This window comes from Ursus americanus, chromosome 26, assembly GCF_024610735.1.
Source record: "Ursus americanus isolate L20-20 chromosome 26, mUrsAme1.1.p, whole genome shotgun sequence".
NCBI lineage: Eukaryota > Metazoa > Chordata > Mammalia > Carnivora > Ursidae > Ursus > Ursus americanus.
The window spans coordinates 33339879-33354494 of NC_142152.1; the positions used below are offsets into that span (position 1 = coordinate 33339879).

Sequence of the window (14616 nt, forward strand, 5' to 3'; positions counted from 1 at the left end):
TACTGGTATTCTCTCAATATTTTTAGCTGTAGGAAACTAGCTGTTCTTATGGTCAATTAACCACAATCCAATTCTGGAACAACTAGGACATTTTAGACAGCAGATAAAATCTCCAGGTGTTCCTGTTGATGTAAACCAATGAAAACAGTTCTTAATAAGAATCTCATACATTTAAATCAAGCACCTCAAGTCTCCCTCTTATACTTACGGAAAAATCTAAAAGGAACGTAAGCTGCCATTTTTAAACAAAAGAGATCTTCAGATTTAAAAAAATATTAAAATGCCCTAAATTGTCCGCAATCCTGATGAATCCCCTTTACATCTCTGGGCAGTAAGTCATGGCTCAGTGGGTCAGCCTGGCCAAGTGTTCCCTAAGGGCTCAGCTGGGCAAATCCTGTGTGTGGCGCCACTCCCCCAAGTGGAGGAACTGGAAAAGCAGGGTGCATCTTGGGCACAGCAGGTATCTGCATCGATTTCCCTAGAGAAAGGGGGAAAGGGCTGGAAGGGGTACAAGGAGGAGGGAGGAGGAAGGGTAGGAACACCACTATGAGAGGGAAGGGCTAGGTCCCCAATTCATCTCTAGAGCGTGTGAATTCTCTTCCCTTGTAAACACATTCCGGGATGGGTAAGCCCAGTCCCACTTTTGAAGTTCAAGACTAGTCAGACCATTCTGGAGCCAGTCTGAGTTCTGACCCAGACCAGTGCTTCCCTGCACTCTGCCCACATCTTCACAGTAGTTAGCACGTAACTCTGTTCGGATCCACTCACTACTGTGAGAGAGCTTTAAGGGAGGGGCTCTTGTACCCTCTGTGTTATTCAGGTCAGTCCTTCAGGAAGTAAATTAGTAGCAACAGATGATATACACAGACATACGGATCAGTGGAAGGCTGCGATACTCCTGAGGAGGAGGAAAACCAACACTTCCTAAGGAACTTGTCTATGCCAGGCTCTGTGCTAAACATATTCCACATATTGGTTCACTTAATCCTCAGAACGGCCAATGAAGGTGGTACTTTTAGTAATTCCATTTCACAGATGAGGAAATGGGTTCAAGGAACATAAGGAACAGGCCAAAAGACTTGAGTAAGAAGTGGCAGAACTGATTCAAGCTCAGAGAACCACACTCTCAACCGAAAATGAATTGTAAAAAATGATTCTTTGCAAATACTAGAAATCGGATGCTCTGGGTTTTAGTAAAATCACTACCATAAACATACTGAACACATTGTGGAATACAGAGAAAGTTCACAAAAGGTTTGTGTCTTATCTCACTGTAAATAAAATAATTATAGACGGAGATCTTTAATGAGGTAAAGTGAACCAAAAAAAGAAAAAGACAACTTTCAGAACCTAACAAATTAAACTGAAGTATAAAAATGAAAAAGTTGATCTATTCAGAACCACTGAAATGAAGCTGGAAAATATTCTAATGAAATGTGCTGTATCTTCCACAGAGTCAGCCATTATATAAACGCAGGAGAAAGTGAAGTCCTCCACAAGTACGGGGCTTTTGTGTTCCCTACACACACATGGCACCTGCCCTGAATTCCTGTTCTCTGAGAGTCCCATCTCCAGAATGCTCCTTAGAAATTATATTACCCATATATCCTCTCCAACAAAGAAAATCCTCCTACAGGATTCATCGCTGGAAGATGGTGTTTGGCTTATCCGTGCTAGTCTTCCAGCGTAAGTGCTGACCAGTGCAGGATGTTAGCACCCGACATGAGTACTTGTCAGGCGCTTTAGAGGTACACTGACTCATTCCAGTCTTATAGCATCCCTGTAAGGAGGTGGGGAGGACTACCTCCAGTTCACAGATGACGAAACTGAAGCAAGAAGGACACACCTGCCCACTTAGCCTTGCACCCACACTCTGAGCTATGCTCCATCTGCCTCCCTTCAGTGAATGACCTCATAGGCAAATAGAGGAGTAGACATTAAACGAAAGTGACAATAGAGGTTAGGGGTTTTATTGGTGGAATGGACATAGCGCTATTAACTTCTAAGAGGAGAAAGTCTTGCAAAGTGGCCCATTTTATTGATGGAGAGGAGAGATGGAAATATTAGAAAATGTTCCCTATATTGAGTGGAAACAGGCCTTTTTATAATATTTATCTGTTGGTCCTTCTACACCCTCTGGACTTACAAAAAAGAATATTACCCTTCTTCTATAATTTTTTTAAATATTTAAAAACACTATCATGCCATCTCACCTATGCAAAATGTCCTCATTCCTTAAACCAATCTTAAAGTAAATGATTTTGAGACTTCTCACCACTAGGAGGTTCCACTGATGTGCTCTGTGAGTTCTAAACATTTTTTCTTTGATTTCTTTCCTGTTACTTTAAGAATATGTCGTATTATACTCTCCACATAAATGAGATAGCATAGGATGACAATGGATGTGTCAAGTAATATAAAACCATCCTATTGCTACATTATACACTATCTGTCAAATAATAGTCATCTTCTTTGCCATGTGATGATATCCAGAAGCTTGCCAGTAACATAAGCTAAAGTCTACATATATCCTGCCAATACAATTACTTTCTCATTTATCAAAAAATGTCAAGGGAAAAAGTGTGATAAAGCTTACAAATCTTCTGTTTTTACTTTTATAATTGCCATGATTAACTAAAGCTACAGTAAGTACTTTTATCACATAGTAAGTGCCAAAAATGCTTTTGTCAACAAAATTCAAGAAGTGCCTTGTAACGTTCCAAATAACAAATATTTCAGACAAACAGGATCTTATGAGTAGGCTGCCTAACTAAAACATAGTTGCCTCCAGACGGCCTTGTTTTTTGAAGCGCCCATAAGGCTGCTTATCACACTGCAGGGGGGAAGAAAACACAGTCCCTATCGGAGAGCCTGTACACAAGCCCCCCTCCCTGGGTAAGCTGGTTTGCAGACTCGTACAGGGAGAGAGTAAAGCAGTCCTTCTGCTGAACAGCACCATCCACCGCAGAACCACCCACATGTCTTCCAGTAGTTTAAGAGGGGCCACTAAAACCAGAACTGATGCCAGCATTACATCCTTTCGATTTGTAAGCAGGTGAATGCTTGCCTACCTTCGAGCGCAGCCAACACAGGGCTTTCGTTCGTTATGCGCGTGCTGATGTCGTTAAAGAATGCCAAGTTTGAAAGCATCTTTTGCAAACTGGACAGGCGACCAATGGTGAAAACTCTTTTGGCCACAAAAAGTAAACAGTATTTCTTGCTCTGATGGAGCCCCTAAAATGGATGTCTGGCCACACATCTGGCTTTGCTACTTCAGAGACTGCGCTTCCTGCTTTAGCGTGACTCTAATGTCCACATCGGCACGCAGTGGCTTCAAATGCTTTATGAGCGATCCTCACAGAAGTCTTGTGTACTGCTGTGAATCTTACTGGTTTCATCAGCGCCGGGGCCTTTTCAAGATATTCTGCCAAGTAATGTGAGCAGAAGAGGGCATGGAGTTCACTGGTTTTCTTTTTTAAGGTTTTATTTATTTATTTGACAGAGAGACACACAGCCAGCGAGAGAGGGAACACAAGCAGGGGGAGTGGGAGAGGAAGAAGCAGGCTCCCAGCGGAGGAGCCTGATATGAGGCTCGATCCCAGGACCCCGGGATCACGCCCTGAGCCGAAGGCAGACGCTCAACGACTGAGCCACCCAGGTGCCCCAGAGTCCACTGGTTTTCCAGAGGAGCAGTCTTACAGCACTTGACGGAGAGGGAGAAGTTCTCCTTACTTTGAGACTGAGGGGAAGTCAATTCTAAGAATCCATGACAAGAAGGATTAATTCCTTACTTAGCTTGACAGACACCTGGGATCATATGAATGAAATAAATCCTTCAATTCTAGGCCTTAGGGACATCGTTTTGGGTTCTGCTGAAGACCTGCATGCTTGTCTAGCCACGCAGCCATTTTCAGAGGCGAGAACTGGATAAAGATGCATAAATAAACTTCTCCAAAGCTGGAGAAAGAGTTCTACGGCTCAGAGGAAAATGACAGATACCTTCTGAAGGTTACTTCTGTTCAAACTGAAATGTGGGTTTAGAATTCTATCCCAGCTGACACAGAAGTGTCAGCACAATGTTGGCAAACCTTGTTGATGATGATCTCAACGGCTTGAGGATAAAGCAAATCATGCAAAAGGAACTAAAACCAAGAATCATGGGGAAACGTCCAGCTCCGCGGAGTAGGTCTCAGTTTGCTTTTCCAATGTAGGAATCTTATTCCACTTGCCTCAATTACCATTAGGAATCAGGTTGTCAGCACTTGTTGTCATAATAAAGAAAAGTTAAAACCGACTGACAGTTTTAAAATAAGATGACATTCCTGCCGCCATACCAAAAGCCACCACACAATTGCAAGTACTTTTCAAGCTAAACAAAAGCCGACTTCTCGCTGAAATTTATTTTGAGCGTAATTAAACTGATCTTTTCACTTTATTTGTAAAACGTGAATTCATTAAAAAGTTTTAGGAAATAGCATCTAATCTTTGCATTAAAATGATAATGAGCTCACAATTTGGTAAAAAATATTTTTACAGTCTGTAACAGCAATCACTTTACAATGCCCCAAGACCAAATTCATGTAAAATTTGCATATGTTTACATGCATTATTCTGGAGGAAGAGGTGAAGGACCATTGTTCTACCAGGTCTCTGGTTTATTTACTTCACTACAGTGCTCACCTAGGACATGCTGCTTTCCCTGGGATCCAAATGGCTCAACCACCGTGAGACCACTATTTCCTGTCACTCAGACTTTTCCTAATGCTGTACACACTGCTTATTAGCCACGTCACACTTTGGGTTCATACGAAACTTGTAGCAGAAACTACTGTACTTGAACCACAGCCTTTAATAAAATATACAGTAGAAATTCTTAGTGACTTCCGTTTAGACAACTAATACCTCCCTTTCCTTCTGTCCAACACACGGCTGCACACTGAATGCCCAGGGCCGGCCGGTTCACCCATGCGCTTTGGTCTCCCTGCAGCTCAGCCGTCTGCTTCCTACCACTCACGGATATTCGTGGCCTCACCCATTGACTCCTGTTGTATATGTTACTGTTATTATGTAATTTAACTATATATTACATAAACCACTAAAATGTAAATGTGGAAGAAAAGAGAAAAATGAGGTTGAATACTTTGGAAGAACTACATAAAAGCAAGACATTTTAAAAAAAAAAGAGCTGCTGAAAAGCTGGGTGTGGGTGGAACACTATAAAAGGCTTGGGGGAAAATTGTGGAAATCTAGAAGGATTTTGTACTCAGAGTACTTCAAATGCGTCTCCTTCTCCCTCCACTTTAAAGAATCTGAAACTTAATTTCAGATGATACACTACAAGCGTAGTTTTACAAAATAAACTATTGTTTAAGAAATTATTCTCAAAGAAAAGGTCCTGTACCTACAAACAGAGACTGGTAAGTGAATAGATATTTATCTTTTTTAAGTGAAAATAATATGTTCAAAGAATTTATATCTATCCTTTTAAAGTGATTTTCCACTTTAACCAACTTTTTTTGATTAGCGACAAGTACCCATCATGTCGTATGAAAAACAGGATCACGTTCACCACTGCTGGAACCCATCCCTCTCTGCTCCTTCCAGATTACTAGAATCTGGTTCAAGGGTCACCTGCCCATCAACCACACTAACTAGGCCTTCCAGCTTACTTCCATCCTCAACCTGGTAAACATAGCTTTTGTGCTGCCATCTGAACTGTTTTTTTTTTAAGATTTTATTTATTTATTTGACAGAGAGAGACAGCCAGCGAGGGAGGGAACACAAGCAGGGGGAGTAGGAGAGGATGAAGCAGGCTTCCCAGCAGAGGAGCCCGATGTGGGGCTCGATCCCAGGACCCCGGGATCACGCCTGAGCTGAAGGCAGACGCTTAACGACTAAGTCACCCAGGCGCCCCTTGAACTGTTGATAAAAATATAACCCTCTGGCTCAAATCAATTGATTTCCAACTGCCCTTAAGATAGGGAGAATTCTTTTTTTTTTTTTTTAAGATTTTATTTATTTATTCGACAGAGATAGAGACAGCCAGCGAGAGAGGGAACACAAGCAGGGGGAGTGGGAGAGGAAGAAGCAGGCTCATAGCAGAAGAGCCTGATGTGGGGCTCGATCCCAGATCGCCGGGATCACGCCCTGAGCCGAAGGCAGACGCTTAACTGCTGTGCCACCCAGGCGCCCCAAGATAGGGAGAATTCTTAACATAATTAAATCATCTGGCTTCTACCTATCTCTCTCCATCTTCTCACCACCTCATTTAGCTGACTCCTTCAGAGAGCCAACCTTTTCTGACTTCCTAGACTAGCATAATTCCTCTAATTTTATGTTCTCATGATACCACACATTCTTTGTCACAGAGACGATCAGAAACATGACTTTTCATTAATTTGCATGATTGCTTCATTGTCTAACTTCCACTGGACTGTAAATTCCACAAAATCATAAAAAAAAATCACTCTCTGATTTTACTCACTTTGTATCATTAGCAAGTAACTTGAGCTGCCAAATCATGGAAACTCAAATAATGCTGAGTGCATGAAAAAACATGAACAAACAAGCTAGTGAACAGGATTAGAACAAAGAAAGCTGTATACTATACAGCCAAATACCCTCTTCTCAGTTGAGAATTTTGATCTAAAGTCGAAGCTGAGTCTTTAACAAAAGAAACCAGCACTGCAGATCTGTAGTGCAGAGCTATGCCCAGCCAACTCTTTCCCTCTGAGGAAGGAACAATGAGCTTTCATGAAGTAATCCCTTTTAATTCGGGTATTAAATATGATTCCTGACAACATTCCCCGGTGAAAATGAACTCAGGAAACTTAGAGGCTACCATTCTAGAGCAGGAAAATGTTCTAACATAGTGACATCCATATATGGCCACGGTTCTGTAATCTGTCACAGTCACTTAAGAACAAATTACAATGCCTGGCTATATCCATTTCTCATATATAATTTAACTTGGGGAAAAATTTCTGTCTTTCCACAAGTGATGTGTCCTGGGCACTGACCATCAGGCCACCTGTCTTCCCTCTTTCTTCCCCTATGGAACTTCATTTACCCCAAGACAACAATGTCAGAAATGGAACGAAGCAAGAAATACACTCGTAGAATTCTGAATTTCACCTGTCCTGCTCTTGGAAACTGGTATCCTTGTCAACAGGCAAGCTGAATGCATACAGTGAGTAATGCTAGAGGGGTACATATGAAGCCCCCCGTAAAACTGCCATCATCAATCTCAGAGAAGTAGCTTCACTTCAGTGTTTACTGCAACACTATCATTCACAAAAAACACATACTCACAGTGCAATGGAAAACTGACCAATCACAATTTGGTACTTCTAAAGATTCATCTGAAACATCTGATTAATTACACCTCAGAATCAAAAAGAAACACTATTGGGGTGCCTGGGTGGCTCATTTGGTTAAACATCTGAATATTGGTTTCGGCTCCAGTCATGATCTCAGGGTTGTGAGATCAAGCCTTATGATGGGCTCATGTGCTGGGCGTGGAGCCTGCTTAAGATTCTCTCTCTCTCCCTTCTGCTTCTCCCCCTCAAAAATAAGAAGAAATGAAAAGAAACATTGTTGTCATCCCAGTAATTCTCTAAAATCTACCCTGTGTGGACAGAAGCAACAGAAAGCAGCTCACTTGGACCACAGTAGCAGCTCAGTTCTTCTCAGAAACACATTAGTAAAGTACAGTTTAATCATATGTGTATCACTTTCTAAAGGAACCACCTAAAATACAATTATGTGTTTTCAATAATACCACCACCTCTTTTGTCAAAGATGCTATTCTCACGACCTGATTTAATGTTCACGATATAAGAACCGTTCGATAACTTCAGCGCTTGTCACAAGTCTCTCTGAATAGGTTTTTTCCAAACAGTGGGCTGTGACCCACTAGTGGATGATGGTAAAAATTCAGTGGGTTTTAACAGTATTCTAAAAAACTAAAAGAGAACCAAATATACTACAAGTATTTCATGGAACCCGTGTTTCCTCTTTGTATATGCATGTGCGTGTGTACGTATACATAAATGTAAACAAATCTGAGCACATGGGAGGGGAAAAAAGGGTTAGTACAGAGCAATGGTTAATACACAGACTCTGGGCCAGATTGCCTGAGTTTGAGCCCTAGATACGTTATTTGTAACTATATGACCTTGGGTAAAACAGTTAAGATAACAGTGTCTCCCGTGCCTGGGTGACTCAGCCAGTTGGGCGTCTAACCCTTGGTTTCCGCTCAGGTCATGACTGTGAGATTGAGCCTCACATCAGGCTCCATGCTCACTGGGGAGTCTGCTTGAGATTCTCTCTCTCTCTCTCTCTGCTCCTGCCCCCCCCTTGTGCTCTCTTTCTTTCTAAAATAATAATAATTTTAAAAAGATAAGTGTCTCAATTTCCTCACTAGGGACAGTAACAGTTCCTACATTATAAGGTGTGGGGATTAAATAAATTAAAATAAGCATCCTGGCAGAAAACAAATACTATGTAAGTGTTAGTGGAAAAATGTGTGTGTGTGTGTGTGTGTGTGTGTGTGTGTATTTATATGTCTATACGTATAACATAAATACACATACTGAATTGCAATACAAAATGTGCCTATTTCATTCTATGGGTAATAATCAGAAGAGCTTGAAAGCCACTGTTCTAGATGAATTTATATGCCTTGCCTTTAAAAAGACAATTATGGGGCACCTGGGTGGCTCTGTTGGTTAAGCCTTTGGCTCAGGTCATGATCTCAGGGCCTGGGATTGAGTCTGGTGTAGTAGGGCTCCCTGCTCAGCGGGGAGTCTGTTTCTCCCTCTCCTCTGCCCCGCCCCCTGTTTCTGTTCTCTCTCTCTCAAATAAATAAGTAAAATCTTAAAAAAAGAAAAAAGAAAAGAGAAAAAAACAAGAAAAAGAAAATCATGCAAGTCACAGAGTTTTCCCTTTATCCCTGCCTCTTAGTTACCTCAGAGGTAAATGTAAGACTCAGCTACAACGCCCATCTCACCCCCAGATGTCTGCAACATCTACTTTGCTTCCCTTTTATCTGGCTTTTGCTCGGTCTTCTTCTTCTTCTTCTTCTTCTTCTTCTTCTTTTTAAGGTTCTCTCTTTTTTATCTATCTTTGAAAACACCCTTAAATCTCTTTTTGAAAGGAGATAAATTTTAAAACACATTTAAAATAAAATGCACTTGATTTTCATATTTTTCAAACAAGCATTGTTTCCTAAATTCCCTTATACAACAGATACCTTAATTATACCCTCAATTCCAAATATTAAAAAAATACATAACTATGAAACTAAGTATTTCAATATAATTTTAAAAGAAAAAAGGAGAATTTGAGCCATTTAACATAACTATTTTTTAAATTGGCCACTGTTTTCATTTGTAAAATCAAAAACACCTAAAATTTCTAAAATTAATGAAGGTAGACTGACAAAAATAGATTATTCTTCTAGCATGTAAGGAAAAGCTATGACTCCAAGACATGATTAAATAAATGGAAGCTAAAAGTAAGAAAAAGAGACATAGTGTAAGCATATGAAATCATAAGCAGTCATTTTTATAAAAGACACTGAGGTAGGCCATTTGTTTGGGGCATAAACATTTATATCTTCTAGAAGATACATAATAAAGAGGACCTAGAGGAGACATAATAAAAGTGTCAGCATTCTAGATTTAATCCAGTTACAGTTTTTAAATTAACCAGGGCCATTTGACCCATTTGCTAACTCACTTAATGGTCAGAAACAGTAGTACGGCTGAATCAGGAACACAAATCAGTACATTTTCTCATTGATGGTGACAGCGTCAAAAAAAGACTTAGTATGTACAAAGGTTGAAAGTAAAAACAGTCACAGGATTAATTATCTGTGGGTACCATTTATGCATATTGCATTAGTTTGAGTAATTAAAGACTAATTGTATAATAATCTTCTAGATCAGCACTTTGTAAGTTTCAGAGAAAGCACTAAAACACTACATGCATTAAACCAGCTCATAATTGCATGTATGTAAGTGGCTATGGCCAAGTCCTGACTATCTCCATATGGATGACCCATTTGAACCACAGGCCATTTCTTACCCCTGGTGCCAAATGACTTGAAAACCAAAGATTCTAGTCCAACGGGAAAGAAGAAAAAGTTACAAAGGAAACCATGTTCAACTGTGAGGTCTAGACTTGGAAATGATTACCCATGGATGTGATAACCAGATAATCTCACTAAAAGAAAAATATACAAAAACAAGCAAATAAGAACAACTAAGAAGCACATTCATAAATCATTCTCTTTATACCTTAACAAATAAGCCATTTGCCTAGCTACAGAATTATGTCTTAATGGCTGGTGTTCATGACCATCTGTAGTACACGTGAATGGTGCTCTGCCAGATCACACTTTTACAGGCTGGGGTACCCATACCCCAGCTGCTAATAGCCCACAGTTGCCTCCTCCTGCCTCTGGAGAAAGGCATAAGGTACAGAGAAGTCACAATCTCACCCGGGAGGTTACCACCACAATACCACCTGGGAGGCATTATGCCACCATTCCCTACCCTGCCCCCACCCAAGCAGCCTACAGCCAAAGACTACCATAGGTACAAAGGCTTCCTCCCCACTTTGGCTCCAAAACTTTCCATGGGTTCAGGCTGAATCTAGACCCCAACTTAGACCACATCCTGCTTAGGTTCTTCCCCTGCTCCTTCTGCTTCCCTCACTCTCTCCTGAGAGCATTCCTACAATAAATCACATGCACCTAAATCCCTGTCCTGGGCTCTGCTTCTAGCAAACATGACCTAGGACAGGATCAGTAAGAAATCAATTATATTTACACTAGGAAGACAATGTCAACCAACATCTTCATATAGAGTAATTTTATGATTATGGCATAAAACACTACAAGCATTTAACCTCTAAGATTTCCATAAACACCACAGGTTCACACTGAAGCATAAGGTATAGTGGGTATATGCAGACACAGATTTAAGCTTTTTTGAAAAGCAATTTTGACAATTTAATGAACACATGCTTTGAAAAGTACTATTTTTTTTTAAAGATTTTATTTATTTACTTGACAGAGAGAGAGACAGCCAGCGAGAGAGGGAACACAGGCAGAGGGAGTGGGAGAGGAAGAAGCAGGCTCCCAGCGGAGGAGCCTGATGTGGGGCTCGATCCCAGAACGCCAGGATCACGCCCTGAGCCGAAGGCAGACGCTTAATGACTGAGCCACCCAGGTGCCCCTGAAAAGTACTATTTTAATAGGGATACTTTCCAAACACTTAAGAGAATAAAATGACAAATGATGACTAAGTCATCATACTTCATAAAACAGTCTTCTATATGATTTCAACCAAAGTTTTCCCGCTCTACCATTTCACCAAAAAGCAGCAGTCTTTAAGTTGCCTAGTGCGATTTCTAGCACCCTCTAGTGGCAAATTACCCAAGAGAAATAGAAATGACTCCTTTAATAAATAAAATGTTTCTGAAAACCCTACAGTAAAAATTAAAAATAAAAATAGAAAAGGCTATCCCTCCAGGGGTGATTTTCACAGAGTCTGCGACAATGAGTAAAGAACTATCAGAGTCACCATTTCGAGGATGGCACTTAATATTGAGGTGAGCAACCAAAAGATAAGTCTCTCTACGGGATACATACGTATTTCCATGAAACAGCCTGTTAAGATCTGCTATTGATTAGATGTCAAAAAAAAAAAAAATATCCCCAGGGCAAGGAAAAAGTGACCTTCTTATAAGGGCACCAGGAACTGAGGTAGGCACCAATGGTGGCTGCTCATCGGAAGCTCCTGGTGGCAAGGCATTGTGAATTCCCGTACTCTGCCAGGACTCATTCCAAGGTTTCACAAGCCCAGGAATAATTCTATATTAAATGAAGACCAGATCCTTATTATTCAATTTGCAAGTTTGTATGTAATATATCTTTTTTTTTAATGCTCAGTACTCTATCCTCAACACCCAAAACAGTACTTGCCTCTTGATAAATACATGTGAATGAATGAATCCCAAATGCAATGGGAATGAACTGAAAGTTTTAAATAGAGAAGTGACAGGTCTAATTTTGTACTTAAGACAGACCACTCCGTCTGTAGTGTGGAGAACAGACCAGGAAGAATCAGTTGAAACCTGGGAGATCTGTGGTGGTTGTATTTCCCTCTTGTTGGACATATTTTAGGCTTTGCAATAAAATATTTGTTAAGAAATAACATTCACTTACATATCAAGCTAATCTGAGGCCTCAGTAATGCATTATATTAGCTCTTTTAGAAGCTGGGCTTCTTTCCCTTTCAGTTACATAAATAGCTTAAGTTTGTACAGCATTTCCTATGTGTCAGGCAATCTAAATGTTTTATTACTCATTTTCGGCACGTTATAGCATAAGATTGTCAACCTAAAGTACAGAAAGGGTGTTCAGAGGGGCGCCTGGGTGGCTCAGTCAGCTAAGTGACCAACTCTTGATTTCGGCTCAGGTCATGATCTCAGGGTTGTGAGATTGAGCTCTGCACTGGGCTCCACGCTGGGCGTGGAGCCCACTTAAATTCTTGCTCTCTCTCTCTCCCTCTGCCCCTACCCCCCACCCCCACCCCACTCATGCACACACGTGTTTGCTCTCTAAAAAAATAAAAAAATAACTTCTGTTGAAATTACTCCCAGATACACTAACAGAGTGAGTGACTTTATGAAAAAACTATCCCTATGAAGAAGTCCTAAATACTTTTGTTTTTCTAATTTAGGGTACAGCTTTACAGTGGAGTTTCCTATTCAATACATAACCACAACTGATGGTTATCTAGCACTTGGCAATTCATATCCATTATTTTATTAATCCTATAACAACACTATGACATAGGTATTATTGACTTATGTCAATAGGGACTTAGGCTCTCAGAGTTCAAGTGATTTACTCAAGGAACTCAAGTAGGTAATGTTAACATCAAGATTCAAACCTGAATCTTGTATGGCATCCTGGATACCCAACTACTTCATAATTACGAATGCACCAAAACTGGAAGAGGAAATCAACTCAGCTGCACCTTTTATGGTTGGTTATACGGCAAAATTTATTATTTTTTTTTTTTGGCATAATGACAAAAGATCTCCAAAGTACAGGATCATGTATGGTGAACAAAGAAAATTCAAAGAGAATACTAAAGTCTTTTAGCTAAGACCATCACACTCCACTAAGCATCAGAAATACTAATGCACACAATGGGTACACTTAAAGACTTTCTTCACCGATACTTGGACACATGTCTCAGAGAAAGCAAATGGTTAAAAGTAAAGCAGCAGAAAAGAAGTGAAATAAAAACAGAATCAGATTTCTCACAAACAATCCAAACTTTCATCATGAAACAAAATACAGCTGATTCTTGAACATGGGTTTGAACTACAAGGGTCTACTTATAAATGAATTTCTTCAAAATACAGTACAATACTGTAAATGTATTTTCCCTTCCGTATGATTTTAACGTTTTCTCTAGCTTACCTGACTGTTAAATATACAGTACATAATATGTGTTAATAGATAATTTACGTTATCAGTAAGGCTTCCAGTCAACAGGAGGGTATTAGTAGTTAAGTTTCTGGGGGATCCAAAGTTATACATGGGTTTTCAACCATGTGCACCCCCACCCCCCACATTGTTCAAGGGGCAGCGTAATTCTAAAAGAAGAATCAAAGCTATTTCCTGGACTTGGAAGTACCAATCTCAAGAATAATGCAAGAATTCATAAGAGTGTGAATTATATACTTGTTAAACTATTATTATGGTTCATACTGTCAGGAGCTATGGAGATGTGCCAGGGCAACAGAATTGGACAGATATATAGGGATGATCCCAAAAGCTTACAATCTAAAAGGAAAATAGCAGATATTGAAGGAAAATTCAGAGAACCACTCAGTACGTGTTCTCTGCAAAGGATTTTCAGTGCTCCAATTCAGAGAATGAATCAATCTGAGCAGGATTTAGATAGGCAGAAGAGAAGAGCAGCACGAGGATTATGGAACAAGATAAGGCAGAGCATCAGAATATGTGAAAGGATGCATAATTGTAGGGGAGTAAAAGAAAATTAACCAGACTAGAAAGTAGGTGGAATATCAGGGTAACTGGACAAAAAAGACAGGAGAAAACAAAGCTAAGCCTGAAAGTAAGGCAAGGATTTGGATTTGAATTAATTAACTGGAAAAAAAAGGCACTATAAGTTCTGAAATAGGAGAATAGCACAATAATGTTGAATTTTAATGAGGATGCATACCATTTATAACAGAATATATATAAAATGCATAAAATGGAAGAGAGAACTTACAGAAAGACGGAACAGTTAGGAAAATCCTAACAACAATCCATGTACAAGGTAATACAAGGGACAGCACTAAGAACAGAAAAGGTCAATCCAGGGGCGCCTGGGTGGCACAGCGGTTGGGCATCTGCCTTCGGCTCAGGGCGCGATCCTGGCGTTATGGGATCGAGCCCCACATCAGGCTCTTCCACTATGAGCCTGCTTCTTCCTCTCCCACTCCCCCTGCTTGTGTTCCCTCTCTCGCTGGCTGTCTATCTCTGTCGAATAAATAAATAAAATCTTTAAAAAAGAAAAAAAA

The 14616-nt window shown here is 40.2% G+C and overlaps 1 protein-coding gene across 2 annotated transcripts in view; it reads right to left on the reverse strand.

Annotated features, from left to right (window-relative positions):
- Positions 1–14616, reverse strand: part of RPS6KA5 (ribosomal protein S6 kinase A5) — a 193398-nt gene that overhangs the window by 117946 nt on the left and 60836 nt on the right. The gene's annotated exons all lie outside the window — the stretch shown is intronic.